General features: G+C 44.7%; 1 protein-coding gene across 2 annotated transcripts in view; it reads right to left on the bottom strand.

Moving 5' to 3' along the window:
* The window catches only part of htr2cl1 (5-hydroxytryptamine (serotonin) receptor 2C, G protein-coupled-like 1), a 69,954-nt gene that overhangs the window by 30,968 nt on the left and 26,486 nt on the right, over positions 1 to 12,500 (bottom strand). Inside the window, exon 1 of one of the 2 annotated variants that reach the window (XM_035520064.1) lies at positions 5,520 to 5,573. The exons of the other annotated variant lie outside the window; for it this stretch is intronic. The gene's annotated coding sequence lies outside the window, so the exon portion shown is untranslated. Of the gene's footprint in view, positions 1 to 5,519; positions 5,574 to 12,500 lie in introns of those variants that run through there. 2 annotated transcript variants of the gene reach the window in all.

Raw genomic sequence — 12,500 nt, 5'->3', positions numbered from 1 at the left:
TGTGTGTGTGTATTTGTGTGATCACATGGCAGTGGGTAAGGTCAAAAGAAATGCTAATGAGGGTTTTCATAATTAGCTTAATTGGTCTAATAAATCCTGCACTACAGTGCTCCATTCTTTAACTGAACAGTCTTCCACTGGGCCACTCACTCCTGCAAGGGCTGCTCCCCTCCCCTCTCCTCCTCCTCAATGGCTGGTCCTCCTCTCATCCACAGATCTGCTCTTAGATGCATTACTCTCTTTCAGCCTGGCTCTCTTTAAATTGCACAGAGATGTAATCTAGAACCATCCCTCCACCTGCCTTTACATGGCAAAGTTCACACACACGATCAGGAGAGAAGGACAACTTTCCTTCCATAGGTACCCTCTAGCACACCAACATTCAACACAGAGTGACTACTGCAGGCCACACCTCTCATTTACATTTGTTGCGTTTACCTGACACTTTTCTCCAAAGCAACTTACAATTATGGCTACAGCTTCAGCAACTGAGGGTTAAGGGTCTTGCTCAGGGGCCCAACAGTGGCAACTTAGCAGTGCTGAGGCTTGAACCAGCCATCTTCCAATTACAAGTCAAATACCTTAACCACTGAACTACCACTGCCCACCTTTATCCACAACACAGAGTGATTACTGGACCACACCTCTCACACACAGCACAGAGTGATTACTGGACCACACCTCTCACGCACAGCACAGAGTGATTACTGGACCACACCTCTCACGCACAGCACAGAGTGATTACTGGACCACACCTCTCACACACAGCACAGAGTGATTACTGGACTACACCTCTCACACACAGCACAGAGTGATTACTGGACTACACCTCTCACACACAGCACAGGGTGATTACTGGACCACACCTCTCACACACAGCACAGAGTGATTACTGGACCACACCTCTCACGCACAGCACAGAGTGATTACTGGACCACACCTCTCACACACAGCACAGAGTGATTACTGGACCACACCTCTCACGCACAGCACAGAGTGATTACTGGACCACACCTCTCACGCACAGCACAGAGTGATTACTGGACCACACCTCTCACGCACAGCACAGAGTGATTACTGGACCACACCTCTCACGCACAGCACAGAGTGATTACTGGACCACACCTCTCACGCACAGCACAGAGTGATTACTGGACCACACCTCTCACACACAGCACAGAGTGATTACTGGACCACACTTCTCACACACAGCACAGAGTGATTACTGTGGGATACACCTCTCACCTATAACACAGAGTGACAGTAGAACTTTGTGAGAGAAGAGCTCTCTCTCTCTCTCTCTCTCTCTCTCTCTCTCTCTCTCTCTCTCTCTCTCTCTCTCTCTCTCTCTCTCTCTCTCTCTCTCTCTCTCTCTCTGTCTGTCTGTCTGTCTCTTTATTGTCACATTTGTGTGTGCGTGCTTATGCGTTTAGGTGCTTTGGCAGGTGTAATCTCCAGAGGAGCGCTACTATGGACCAAGTGGTACATGTGGAGGCGTGTCCCATCCCCCTCTCCATTCCTGTGGAGGCGTGTCCCATCCCCCTCTCCATTCCGGTGGAGGCGTGTCCCATCCCCCTCTCCATCCCTGTGGAGGCGTGTCCCATCCCCCTCTCCATCCCTGTGGAGGCGTGTCCCATCCCCCTCTCCATCCCTGTGGAGGCGTGTCCTGTCCCCTCTCCATCCCTGTGGAGGCGTGTCCCATCCCCCTCTCCATCCCTGTGGAGGCGTGTCCCATCCCCCTCTCCAAGCCCTAAGAAATTTCTCACTGCATCACTCACTGCTTCTACAATAGGAATCATCACTGCTGCAATCTTCATTATCATCATCATCATCATCATCACCATCATCACTAGGAGCAGCAGCTGCAGGACTGTAATCATATTCCCATTTTTGTTTTTTTCCTCTGTCTTTCCCCCTGCCCACCCGTGTCCTGCTCCACCTTCTCCACCCGCTCCACCTGCTCCTCCTCTTCGTGTCTACGCTGGGCTCACATCTCCTTCTCCTCCTTCTCCTCCAGTAGTCAAGACCGAAAGCCACAGCCAATCCACAACCCTCCAAAAATGAACATCCAGGCCTTCAACCAGACCAGAAGCAGCAGTCATACCCAGACTTCAGGCCCTGGAGTTGAGGCTTCTGAGCAGGGCCACAGCTCTCCAGAACAGACCCCTGACTAAGACCGCTGTTATGCCCTTAAATGGTGGTGACACCAAGGTTGGGAGATGAAATTCCGCTTTATTCTGGGCCAAGCCAAACGTGTGTTCCTCTAATCATGGCCATTCTTTCCCTACAGCGCTTGCATCTTTTTCTTTAGTACAGATTCTCTTCCATCTTCTGATGGCTCTAAGTTTTCCGGCAAAATAACTATCATTGAGGTAATCAGTCTGCCTGTATGTGTGTGTACGCACACAAGGTGTTTGTAATTCTTAAATGTTCTGTTAGCTCTCAACCTGTGTGCATGTTGTGTGTGTGTGTGTGTGTGTGTGTGTGTGTGTGTGTGTGCACGCACCTACGTGTGAGCCATGGTCATATTTGAGGACTCCAGTGCGATCTATGAGAAAGGACATGCAGATGTCTCCTAGAAAACGTGTACATGTTTGTTTGTAAATGTGTGTGTGTGTGTGTGTGTGTGTGTGTGGCTTTGACTGAATGCCTGTCTGCCATCTTGCGCACATACACCTTGCTGTGCTCTGAGTCTTCAGTGAATAGACAGGTGGCTGAGAGATTGTGGCTCAATACCAATTACTTACACTTTATCACAGTGGTGTTTAAAAAAAAAAACTGGGCACCCACCCAGATAGATAGATAGATAGATAGATAGATAGATAGATCGATAGATACTTTACATGCAAACTCACCACACATGTACAGTCTCTGGGCCTTATCTAACCTGAGAGCCTGTATCAGACGCACTACGAGAGCGCATTTCCAGAGATCACCTGGACACACACGCCTGCGCACATAAATGAATAAAGAAGAATCCCGATAAGAAGCAGTGGAGGAAAACCCAAGCGCCAGACGAACAGGCCACACGGCCTGAAACAGTGCAGAGAAGCCGCCTGCTATGATCTCTCACATAACTGCGGTTCAGTTATTGAGACAGACAGAGAGCATGAGGAGGTTTTCGCGAGCATACAGAGCAGCGGGTTTTTAACGTTTAACTATGAAAGAGGTAGCGCATTCCTGACAGCATCCATAATTCATCCAGCTTTCATCCCTAACACCTCCAGACTTCAATTATTTATCATGTGTTTTTTCCTGACATCTTTTATAAGGTCCAGCTGCTGCAGACCTTGAGGCTTGCTGTGTGCTACACTGCACCACCCAGCTCCTGTGGATGGAGCAACCCGGGGGTCCGAAAGGTCACACTCTGACCTCCATGCCCTGCCATGCCCAACTGCAGCTTCAAAAGCCTGGCTAGTTCACTGCCATTTCCTCAATTAGAGCAACCGCTGGCCGGAGGAGCTGTTTGCAGAGGCTCAGTGCCGCCCTGCTGGTGATTCATGGGCACCAGCCATGAGACCACCCAGTTCTGACCTCATACTACCACTTGTTCAGAGATATTCACCTTGCAAATCTTCTCACAGGAAGTGTCAGCAATCGCAAAGTGAAGCTCTTTCAAATTGCCAGAAGTAGGCAACCTTAATGATGCTTCTTCCCTGTTTAGTCAGTACACTATCACTGGGCCGAGGGGATTCTTTTATTTTGATCTGTGGTTTGTCGAGAAATCCACAGTCATGCTTGCGTTCCACTAACAGAGACTGATGGTGAAATCACCTGGCTGTCAATCACTTGGCTGACCTCAGAAGGTCAGAAAGGAAGCACCAGCTGCCCATCTGTTCCTAGTGCTAAGGAACAACCCCCCTGAAAAAAAAACCAAAAAAAAAACCAGCCAGTGTCAAACTTCAACTTGTCATCAATAAAGATCACTAAAGTTTGATCATACTATCTGGCTGAACTACAGAGGGTGCTGAGGGTTTGTGTTATTTAGCTGAACTACAGAGGGTGCTGAGTGTTTGTGTTATTTAGTTGAAATACAGAGGATGCTGAGTGTTTGCGTTATTTGGCTGAACTACAGAGGGTGCTGAGTGTTTGTGTTATTTAGTTGAAATACAGAGGATGCTGAGTGTTTGCGTTATTTGGCTGAACTACAGAGGGTGCTCCATGTTTGCGTTATTTGGCTGAAATACAGAGGGTGCAGAGTGTTTGATCGCGTTATTTAGCTGAACTACAGAGGGTGCTGAGTGTTTTGGTGAGAAGCATAGCCCCATGCACTGCCCCATTGTGGATAAAACAGGGCACTTCTGATCTAGGTCATACGTCATCACCATAGCAACAACCAAAAATTAGCATACCTCTTCACTTCAAGAAAAATCATTGCACAGTCTTCACCTGACTGTCATTGCTACATGTCTACTCTGTTTACAGGTGCATTGCACAGGTGAACTCCAATGCCAATATGCGTGGCTGCTGACGTCTGACTGACAGCTGTACTCTATTATGAAGAGCCGTGTTCAGACCAAATTGCAGTGGGCTTTGATGCCAGTGCCTTCTCGCCGGGGTACTGTTTTACTGAAGCTGTCGTCTGAGATGGCATTTCCAAAAGCCCTAAGTACCCTTTCAGACGGAGTAAATGACACGGCTGAAACATTATAGTATCATCATAAATTGCTGTCAGTCTGTATGCATGCGTGCATGTCTTTGGGTGTGTGTGTGCGTGCATGTGTAAATGTGTGTGTCTATACTAGAGGAAGGAAATCAAGACGCAGAGAGAGAGAGCATGAACAGGAGTGAGAGAGTGAGAGGAAAGAAGTTTCAGGTCAACGTTAGTTTAAAAAGTGCACAGGTTTGTGTGTTTGAGAATGTGTTGGCGGCGGAGTTTGCCAGCTTGCAATTCTCCCTGGGTCAAAGACATGTTCGCTAGGTCAAAGGGCTTGTATTCGGGTTGAAGGGGCTGTACCCAGGTCAAAGGGCTTTTCCCTCCGCGCCACACTGTGGTGTGACTGCTTCGGCTCTCCAGACCTCCGCCATCTATTATGCATTCTGCCTGAGCGTGTTAGTATGCCGTGGAGAAGCCGGGTGTCGGACAGCAGACAGAACATGGAGACCCTGACCACTTCAGACCTGCCAACAACAGCTCTCCATCTCTCTCTCTCTCTCTGTCTCCTTAGGACGGCAACTTCTGTTCTACACTAAGACAGAGACAGCAGAATGGGGGCAGAGAGGGTGAGTGAGATGGAAGTCATAGATGTGTCTGCTTGACGTATAATAAAGTGATAATAGAGAGCCACTAATCTAAAGACCTACCGGCCCAGTGAGTTATAGAGCACTACTCTATCAGCCCAGTGATGAAGAGTACTATTACAACCTCCAACCATCTAGCGCATATACATTTTCTGCATAATATCATAGTTGAAACAGGTGTGTACATATCAAAACAATAAATCCATTAAAAAATCAAGTGTTCCAGAATGGAATTAACCTACAATTTCTAACTATGATCCTGGGAGCTCAACACACACCTTTTGAATTGTCTTCAGGGTAGCAGGCATCTACATAATATAGTAGGGAAGTCATGAGCACAGGGAAATGACTGCCCCCCCCTGTAAGGATGGGTCTGAGGTGGCAGAGAGAGAGGAAGAGTTAGCAGACATGAAAATCCGTCATCCGTGGTGCCAGTGCTAAGTGCAGTTTCCCCTGCTTTAACATGTGTCGTTTAACTGGTGCAGTAATGAGGCAGGGCCTTCTGTGCTAGGTCAGACGGAACGTAGGATGCAGGCGAGCAGGTGTGGAGGGCTGGGCTTGCACAGGCCTCTGAGCAAATTAGGCACCACTGCTGTAACGGGACCTGCAGCAAGCACAGTAAAGAAGACAGGAGTAACACAGATTTGAGTAATGCAGATTTAAATCATACAGATTTGAGTAATGCAGATTTGAGTCGCACAGATTACCTGTTGATCTCTGCAGAATGCCCCCATTTTAGGCCAATATGGATGTGTAGACCACAGAACACATGCAAAGTAAACCCATAAACTCATTATTACTCATGACTATTTTTCACTCTTTTGTTGTTGTACTATTTTCTTGCAAACTTTGCAAACTTTGTTCACTTCTCTTTCCAGGCACTGAACTGAAACCTCCTTCTCATCTGTACCAAACTAGCTACTGACTGGTAGCCAACATCCAAAATCCCTACAATTGCTCTAATCTGAAAAATCCTCTCTTTCTCTTTCTCTTTCAGTAATGAGAGAGAGAGAGAAGGAGAGAGAGATAGAACAGAAGAAAGAGAGAGAGAACAGAAGAGAAAGAGATAGAGAGAGAGAGAGAGAGAGAGAGAGAGAGAGAGAGAGAGAGAGAGAGAGAGAGAGAGAGAGGGAACATAATTGCCTTTTCCAATATGAGAGGGCTATCTCATGTACTACACACACACACACACACACACACACACACACACACACACACACACACACACACCCTTGTGTGAGAAGTTACAACCACAAGCCTGCAACCTGTTACCACAAACAAATGATCCTACCAAAAACCCAATGTCTGTCTGCTTACCTGCTCCATGTTTCCATCTCACAAACCATAAAAACAATGAATAACCATGTGATTGTGGTAATTTGTGTTTTTAATTAGAAGTTTTTGCCATAAAACCTTTTTTAAAATGCCACTGAGGAAATAATCACTGATCAGGGGCCAGTTGGTGTGCTCATGTAAAAGAACTGATGAGCAAAAAGATGCGTAATAGCGAAAGTCTTTCTCTGGTGCCCTTATGATGGAGGGCTCTCTACACGCTCTACAGGCTCACTCACTGAGACGAGACTGCCAACCAGACAGCCATGTCATGAAATTACCCTGTCAAGGCTGAAAAGAGATTGCCCGATGTGTCTTTAACACATGGGCATATCTATCTATCTCTCTCTCTCTCTGTCTCTCTCTCTCTCTCTCTTTCAGAATATGGAGAGAGAGGCACACATTAGTGTTACCTAATCAGTGTCTGAAACAGGGGTGAGAGGAGAACACTCTGGCATGATAGCTACTTCCTTGAGAGAATATGAGGTGATGATGGTGGACTTGAGACTCAAGACAGCCCAGAGACAACCCTGTCTCATCTGCTATTCTCCTGTTCTCTCCCTTCTCCTCTGCTCGGAGAAAACTGAGACCTCAGTCACCTTTTCTCATTAAGCTGTATGACCAGAGTCCTTGGGCTAGGAGCTATGAACAGTCTAGAATCTTCCATGGACACTAATAATATGTGAAGGACATTATCTGACTGGAGTGAAGCTACAATGAGTATGGAAATAACAGCCATTGATCGTGTACTTACACACTGGAGATTTTAGCTAAAGTAGTACAAGGTTTCCACCGACCTTTTTCCGGTTGATGGTCAAAATGAACTCATTTAACATTTGATCATGGAATCAGTTTGGCATTCATTGACCCCCATTTAATTAGAACTTGACCATGGTCTCAGCCAGGTTAAGCCATTTTGCAAAGAGTAATAACAGGGTTAGGGAGATAATTCAATAATCAGTACGAGCACACCTCAAAACAGATCTACCAGAAAACTGTACATGTTTACACTGCTGCTACACACTGCAGTAAGAAAGCATAGGTAGCTCATTTCAGTAGTACTTCATCTTAAACCTACATGACAACTTCTGGATCATAGCTCAGAACAGCCAAGGCTGTACTTATGCTGGGTATTTGTGTTAGTGAAGACCCAGTTCCCCAAAGACAACATATGGTACTACTACACAATTGTAACTTTATTATTATTATTATTATTATTATTAATAATAATAATAATAATAATAATAATAATAATACTTTTGTATTAATATAGCATTAATATAGCACACTTGTCAGTGTATCTTATGGTGTCTGGTTGCTTTACCAACCTAAATGTGGGTTATATCCCATTTTAATATATTATACTAACCAAAACACCTTACATTCATTCTCCATTACAAAAATATCATTTATTTTGTTGTCATTACTCCTTGTTTGAAAATAACAAGACACACATTTGGGAAAATGTTTCTTTACCAGAAAGTGTGCATCTGCTCTCCCCACCATTGGGTCACATACATTATACCCGCCAAAGATCTTTATATTGGATCAAAAATGCTGTTTAACTCACACACTTGAATTTAAGATTAACGAGACCTTTAAAGCACTTTGGAACTTGGTGAATGGCAAATTCATTAATGAGAATTTTATTTGACCCTAAGGTTTGATTAATCATTTGGTAATTAACTGGTTAATTTAATTACTTGACAGACCTTTTTATATAAAGATGAATTCCATTGCCTTTCAGTGACATTTTCCACTGTCGTTTTCCGTATTCCTCTTCAGCTGTTTGCTTATTACAGGGATTTTGGGTAAGTATCAAGTGGCATGCTGAGAAGATTCATAGCAAAAATGGAAAGCTTAGTGCTGTCAGAGCGTTCTTCTGCCCAACTCTGCCTGGCTCACTTTAATATGTTATGTTATCTGCTGGTAATGTGGTAAACACCAGTTTCATGATTAAACTGCAAACAAACAAATAAGATACGCCTACAGAAATATGAGGAAAGCGCTTCTCTATACGGCTCTTGATTCAGCCCTTTATTCTACACAAATATAATAATCCTATCAAACACTTGCTTCAAAAACTGAGCAAATAAATAAATAAATAAATAAATAGATAGATAAACAAATAAATAAATAAAAAGCCCTGTAAATAAAAGCGCGCTCCACAGGGACCAGGAGAAGAGGCGTGAAACTGGCACGCGCCTTTGGGGACAGATCAACCGGAGTTACAGCGCGGAGTGAGCGCGTGCCCCAGCCGCGCGCTATCTGCGCTGGCAGGTTGAGCAGTGCCGCGTGTGGGCCGCGAGCGTCTGCTAAAGGCTATCAAGGGAGGTTAAATCCGTCTGCGAAGAAAGGACGACTTATCAACGCTTCGTTTAAAAAAAGAGCATGAGCCGACAAGGGCGCTTGCAGTCTAAGAGAGAACGAAAGAGAAAGCGCGGGGAAGACGCTCAGGAACCCCGGCCCGCCTCATGGAATGCGCGCACATTTACACATCTGCAGCACCGCACAACAATGATGGTACTTTAGTTACGTGTTAGACATTGCCGCCCTGCTGTGTTGAATCAATCTAGTAAAGTGGTAGTAGCCCAGTATGCTACGTTTCCTCATGACTAATAGCTCACGGCTTAATGAAACAACATGCCCGCAGCTTCCTTTTTCAGATGAAGTTGGAAGACTCGGTGCTTATTTTCCACATTGTCTTAAGAGGAAAATGTGAAATCCACACAAAGCAATATTATTCTTAAACACTAAACCAGTCTTTACCACTTTACTCTTTACCACTCTTAAGCCACAAAGTTTGGTGTGTGTTTGTGTTTTCCTGCAATCAGAGCCACATCAAATGCCTGGTTTTCAGGTGTGAACAAAGCCCTGGATACCTCTGGTCTGAGTGGCCCTCATTCACACTGTCATGCTGAGAAATCCATTAAATGGATTTTTGTAATGGAGATACTATAGACCTCTGGAAGGGCATGCAGCCCAATCTTTCAGCCCTTCTACTGCCATTTTTTTTCCCCCTAAGGAACTAACTGCCACTGGCCCCTTTCCAACCACTTCATTTGATGCATGGTCTGTATACAGTATGTTCATGTGGGTGTACTTCCAAAAGAGGCTTTGGACAGAAAGCAACCAAAATAAAAACGCATCATAACTATTTCGATTTGCAAGACAGCACAATCAGAATATATTTAATAAGTGACTGTGGCACTTTCTTGCGGTCATGTGTAGGTTGTTCCTTGCGAGGTTTAAGGGCTCAGGGAAAAGACAGGCAGATATGCGAGAATAAGCACACGGCCTCGCTCAGCTTCCCAAACAACACAGACCTCAATCACAGCAATGACTGCCACCTCCAGAACAAACTGTCTTGTAAGCACACCAAGGCCTGTGCAGTAAACCAAGATTATGTAAGACACCCAGATACATAAAGACTCCACACTGTAGGGGCTGTATTAGAATGGCAAAGCTGAGATAGTTATTATGAAAGGCATGAATGAAATGTCTCTTTTATGTAGACACACACACACACACACACACACACACATACACACACACACACACACACACACACACACACACACATACACACACACACAGACACACACACACACACACACACATATACACACACACACACACATACAGACACACACACATACACACACTCACTCACACACACACACACTCACACACACACACACACACACACGCACACAAACACACACACACACACACACACACTCACTCACACACTCACTCACACACTCACTCACACTCACTCACACACACACACACACACACACACACACACACACACACACACACACACACACACACACACACACTGAGGTGGAGCACACATCCAGCCTGTTGACAACAAGATGGGAGTGGAGTGGTTGTGCAACATTGGTGGAGCTGAGCACTGGCAGAGTCCCACCCAGCGCTACAGGGTGGGCGCAAACCCTCTTTCATCATTTTTCTTTCCTCAGTTCTTTTTTTACTCTTTCACAGAGAGCTGTCTGATGTACACGGGTAGGACAACTCTCCTTCTATTTGATACACCAAATAAAAAAAACCCTTCAGATTTGCTTCACAAAAGAAACGCAGCTTTAATTCTTTTTAAAACCTTGGCGATTTTTTGATGAGGCCACAGCACACTTTCCAATTGGAAGGAGAATAAAAAAGTACCTCATTAACATTCTTACGAGCAAGACATGCTTGATCCAGTGGTTCAAACAAATATCCCCAATTAATTTTTTTCACCTGGAACTCTTCAAGAATCACGGCACAAACTGGTGATTCTATTATTACTAATAACCCTGAATCAAATAAGACAGAAACACAGAAAAAGAAGCCAAGAAAGCAGGAGATGGCTAAAGGTGGAATGTATTTATTTATTCCCCTGTCAGAAAAAAAGCAACTAATTTCTAATAAGTTTCTTGAAAAGATTTGCTCTGGTCTGACAGAGAATAAGTGCCAAGCAGAGTAACGGAGCAGAGTTTCATGACAACAGTGGGAATAGATAGACATGTTATTTATGATGATTAAGTTCCATATCTTCAAACCAATCACTGATAGATCTTTCCAGAAGTTTATAATGGGATCCTTTGAGAATGGATTGAGTGAAAGACACCAAACAAGCAGTAAATAAACATTACATTAAACCTGAAGCAGTAAACAATTTTGGTGCTTCTTTCTCTCTTTTTCTGCAATCTGTATATGAAGGTCAAGGAAAAGGTCATCCAGGCTATTTACTCAAATCATCAACTTTAAGGGAGAAGGTGGTGTGTTTGTTCTGGTTTGGAGGATGATGTGTAGCACTAGGGAATATGGAAGTCATTTTCTACCTTTAAGAAAAAAATCAATATGACCTTCCTGACCTCTAACAGAATACACAACCTGTGCATCTAGATCTCCCTCAGCAATGATGAATAAATATGTTTTGTGTTTATTCAGTACGGGTTGAAGACGGAGCATCTTTGCCACTGCTGGTGTGTGTTCTACCTCGATCTGAATGCAGTGTCTCAATCTGAGTGTAGTATCTCAATCTGAACGCAGTGTCTCAGTCTGAATCCAGTGTCTCAGACTGTACACAGTGTCTCAGAATGAACACAGCTTTTGGCTTTGGGCAAAAGAAAGAGGAATTGCACCAGAAAATGATCATGAGAACTTTCTCTGGGTGCCTGCTTTCTCTCTGGAAGAAAGAAAGGAAGGAAGTAATCTAAATTTTATTACAGAACAACAGTGTTTTAAGACTTAATTTAATATTTGCATTTATGAGTGCATTTTTCTTTATTCAGTGATAATTAGCTGGTTTCTTTGCTGTGTCTAGAAGATCAAGCAGTTTTTAAGGAAGGCTACTGCAAGGTGTAATTTCATACAAGGGGGGGAAGGCTGTTTGAACCCCAGCTCAGCTTTCAATTACTCGCAAAGGTTTGCCAGTTAATCTGCTATGCTGATCTAGCAGTACCTCATCTATTCACTAGGAAAACTGTTGATGATGCAGCAGACACCGTGCTATTAGCAGCATGACCACAGTCTGCTAATGTTAATGTGTTAATGTCAGTGTTAATGTGATTAGCAGCAGCGCCCCGACCACAGTCTGTAGCTACAGTGCTAACACGATTAGCAGCAGCGCCCCGACCACAGTCTGTAGCTACAGTGCTAACACGATTAGCAGCAGCGCCCCGACCACAGTCTGTAGCTACAGTGCTAACACGATTAGCAGCAGCGCCCCGACCACAGTCTGTAGCTACAGTGCTAACACGATTAGCAGCAGCGCCCCGACCACAGTCTGTAGCTACAGTGCTAACACGATTAGCAGCAGCGCCCCGACCACAGTCTGTAGCTACAGTGCTAACACGATTAGCAGCAGCGCCCCGACCACAGACTGTAGCTACAGTGCTAACACGATTAGCAGCAGCGCT

This window comes from Electrophorus electricus, chromosome 19 (genome assembly GCF_013358815.1).
Source record: "Electrophorus electricus isolate fEleEle1 chromosome 19, fEleEle1.pri, whole genome shotgun sequence".
In the NCBI taxonomy this organism is placed as follows: domain Eukaryota; kingdom Metazoa; phylum Chordata; class Actinopteri; order Gymnotiformes; family Gymnotidae; genus Electrophorus; species Electrophorus electricus.
This window is presented reverse-complemented; position numbering and strand designations above follow the sequence as displayed.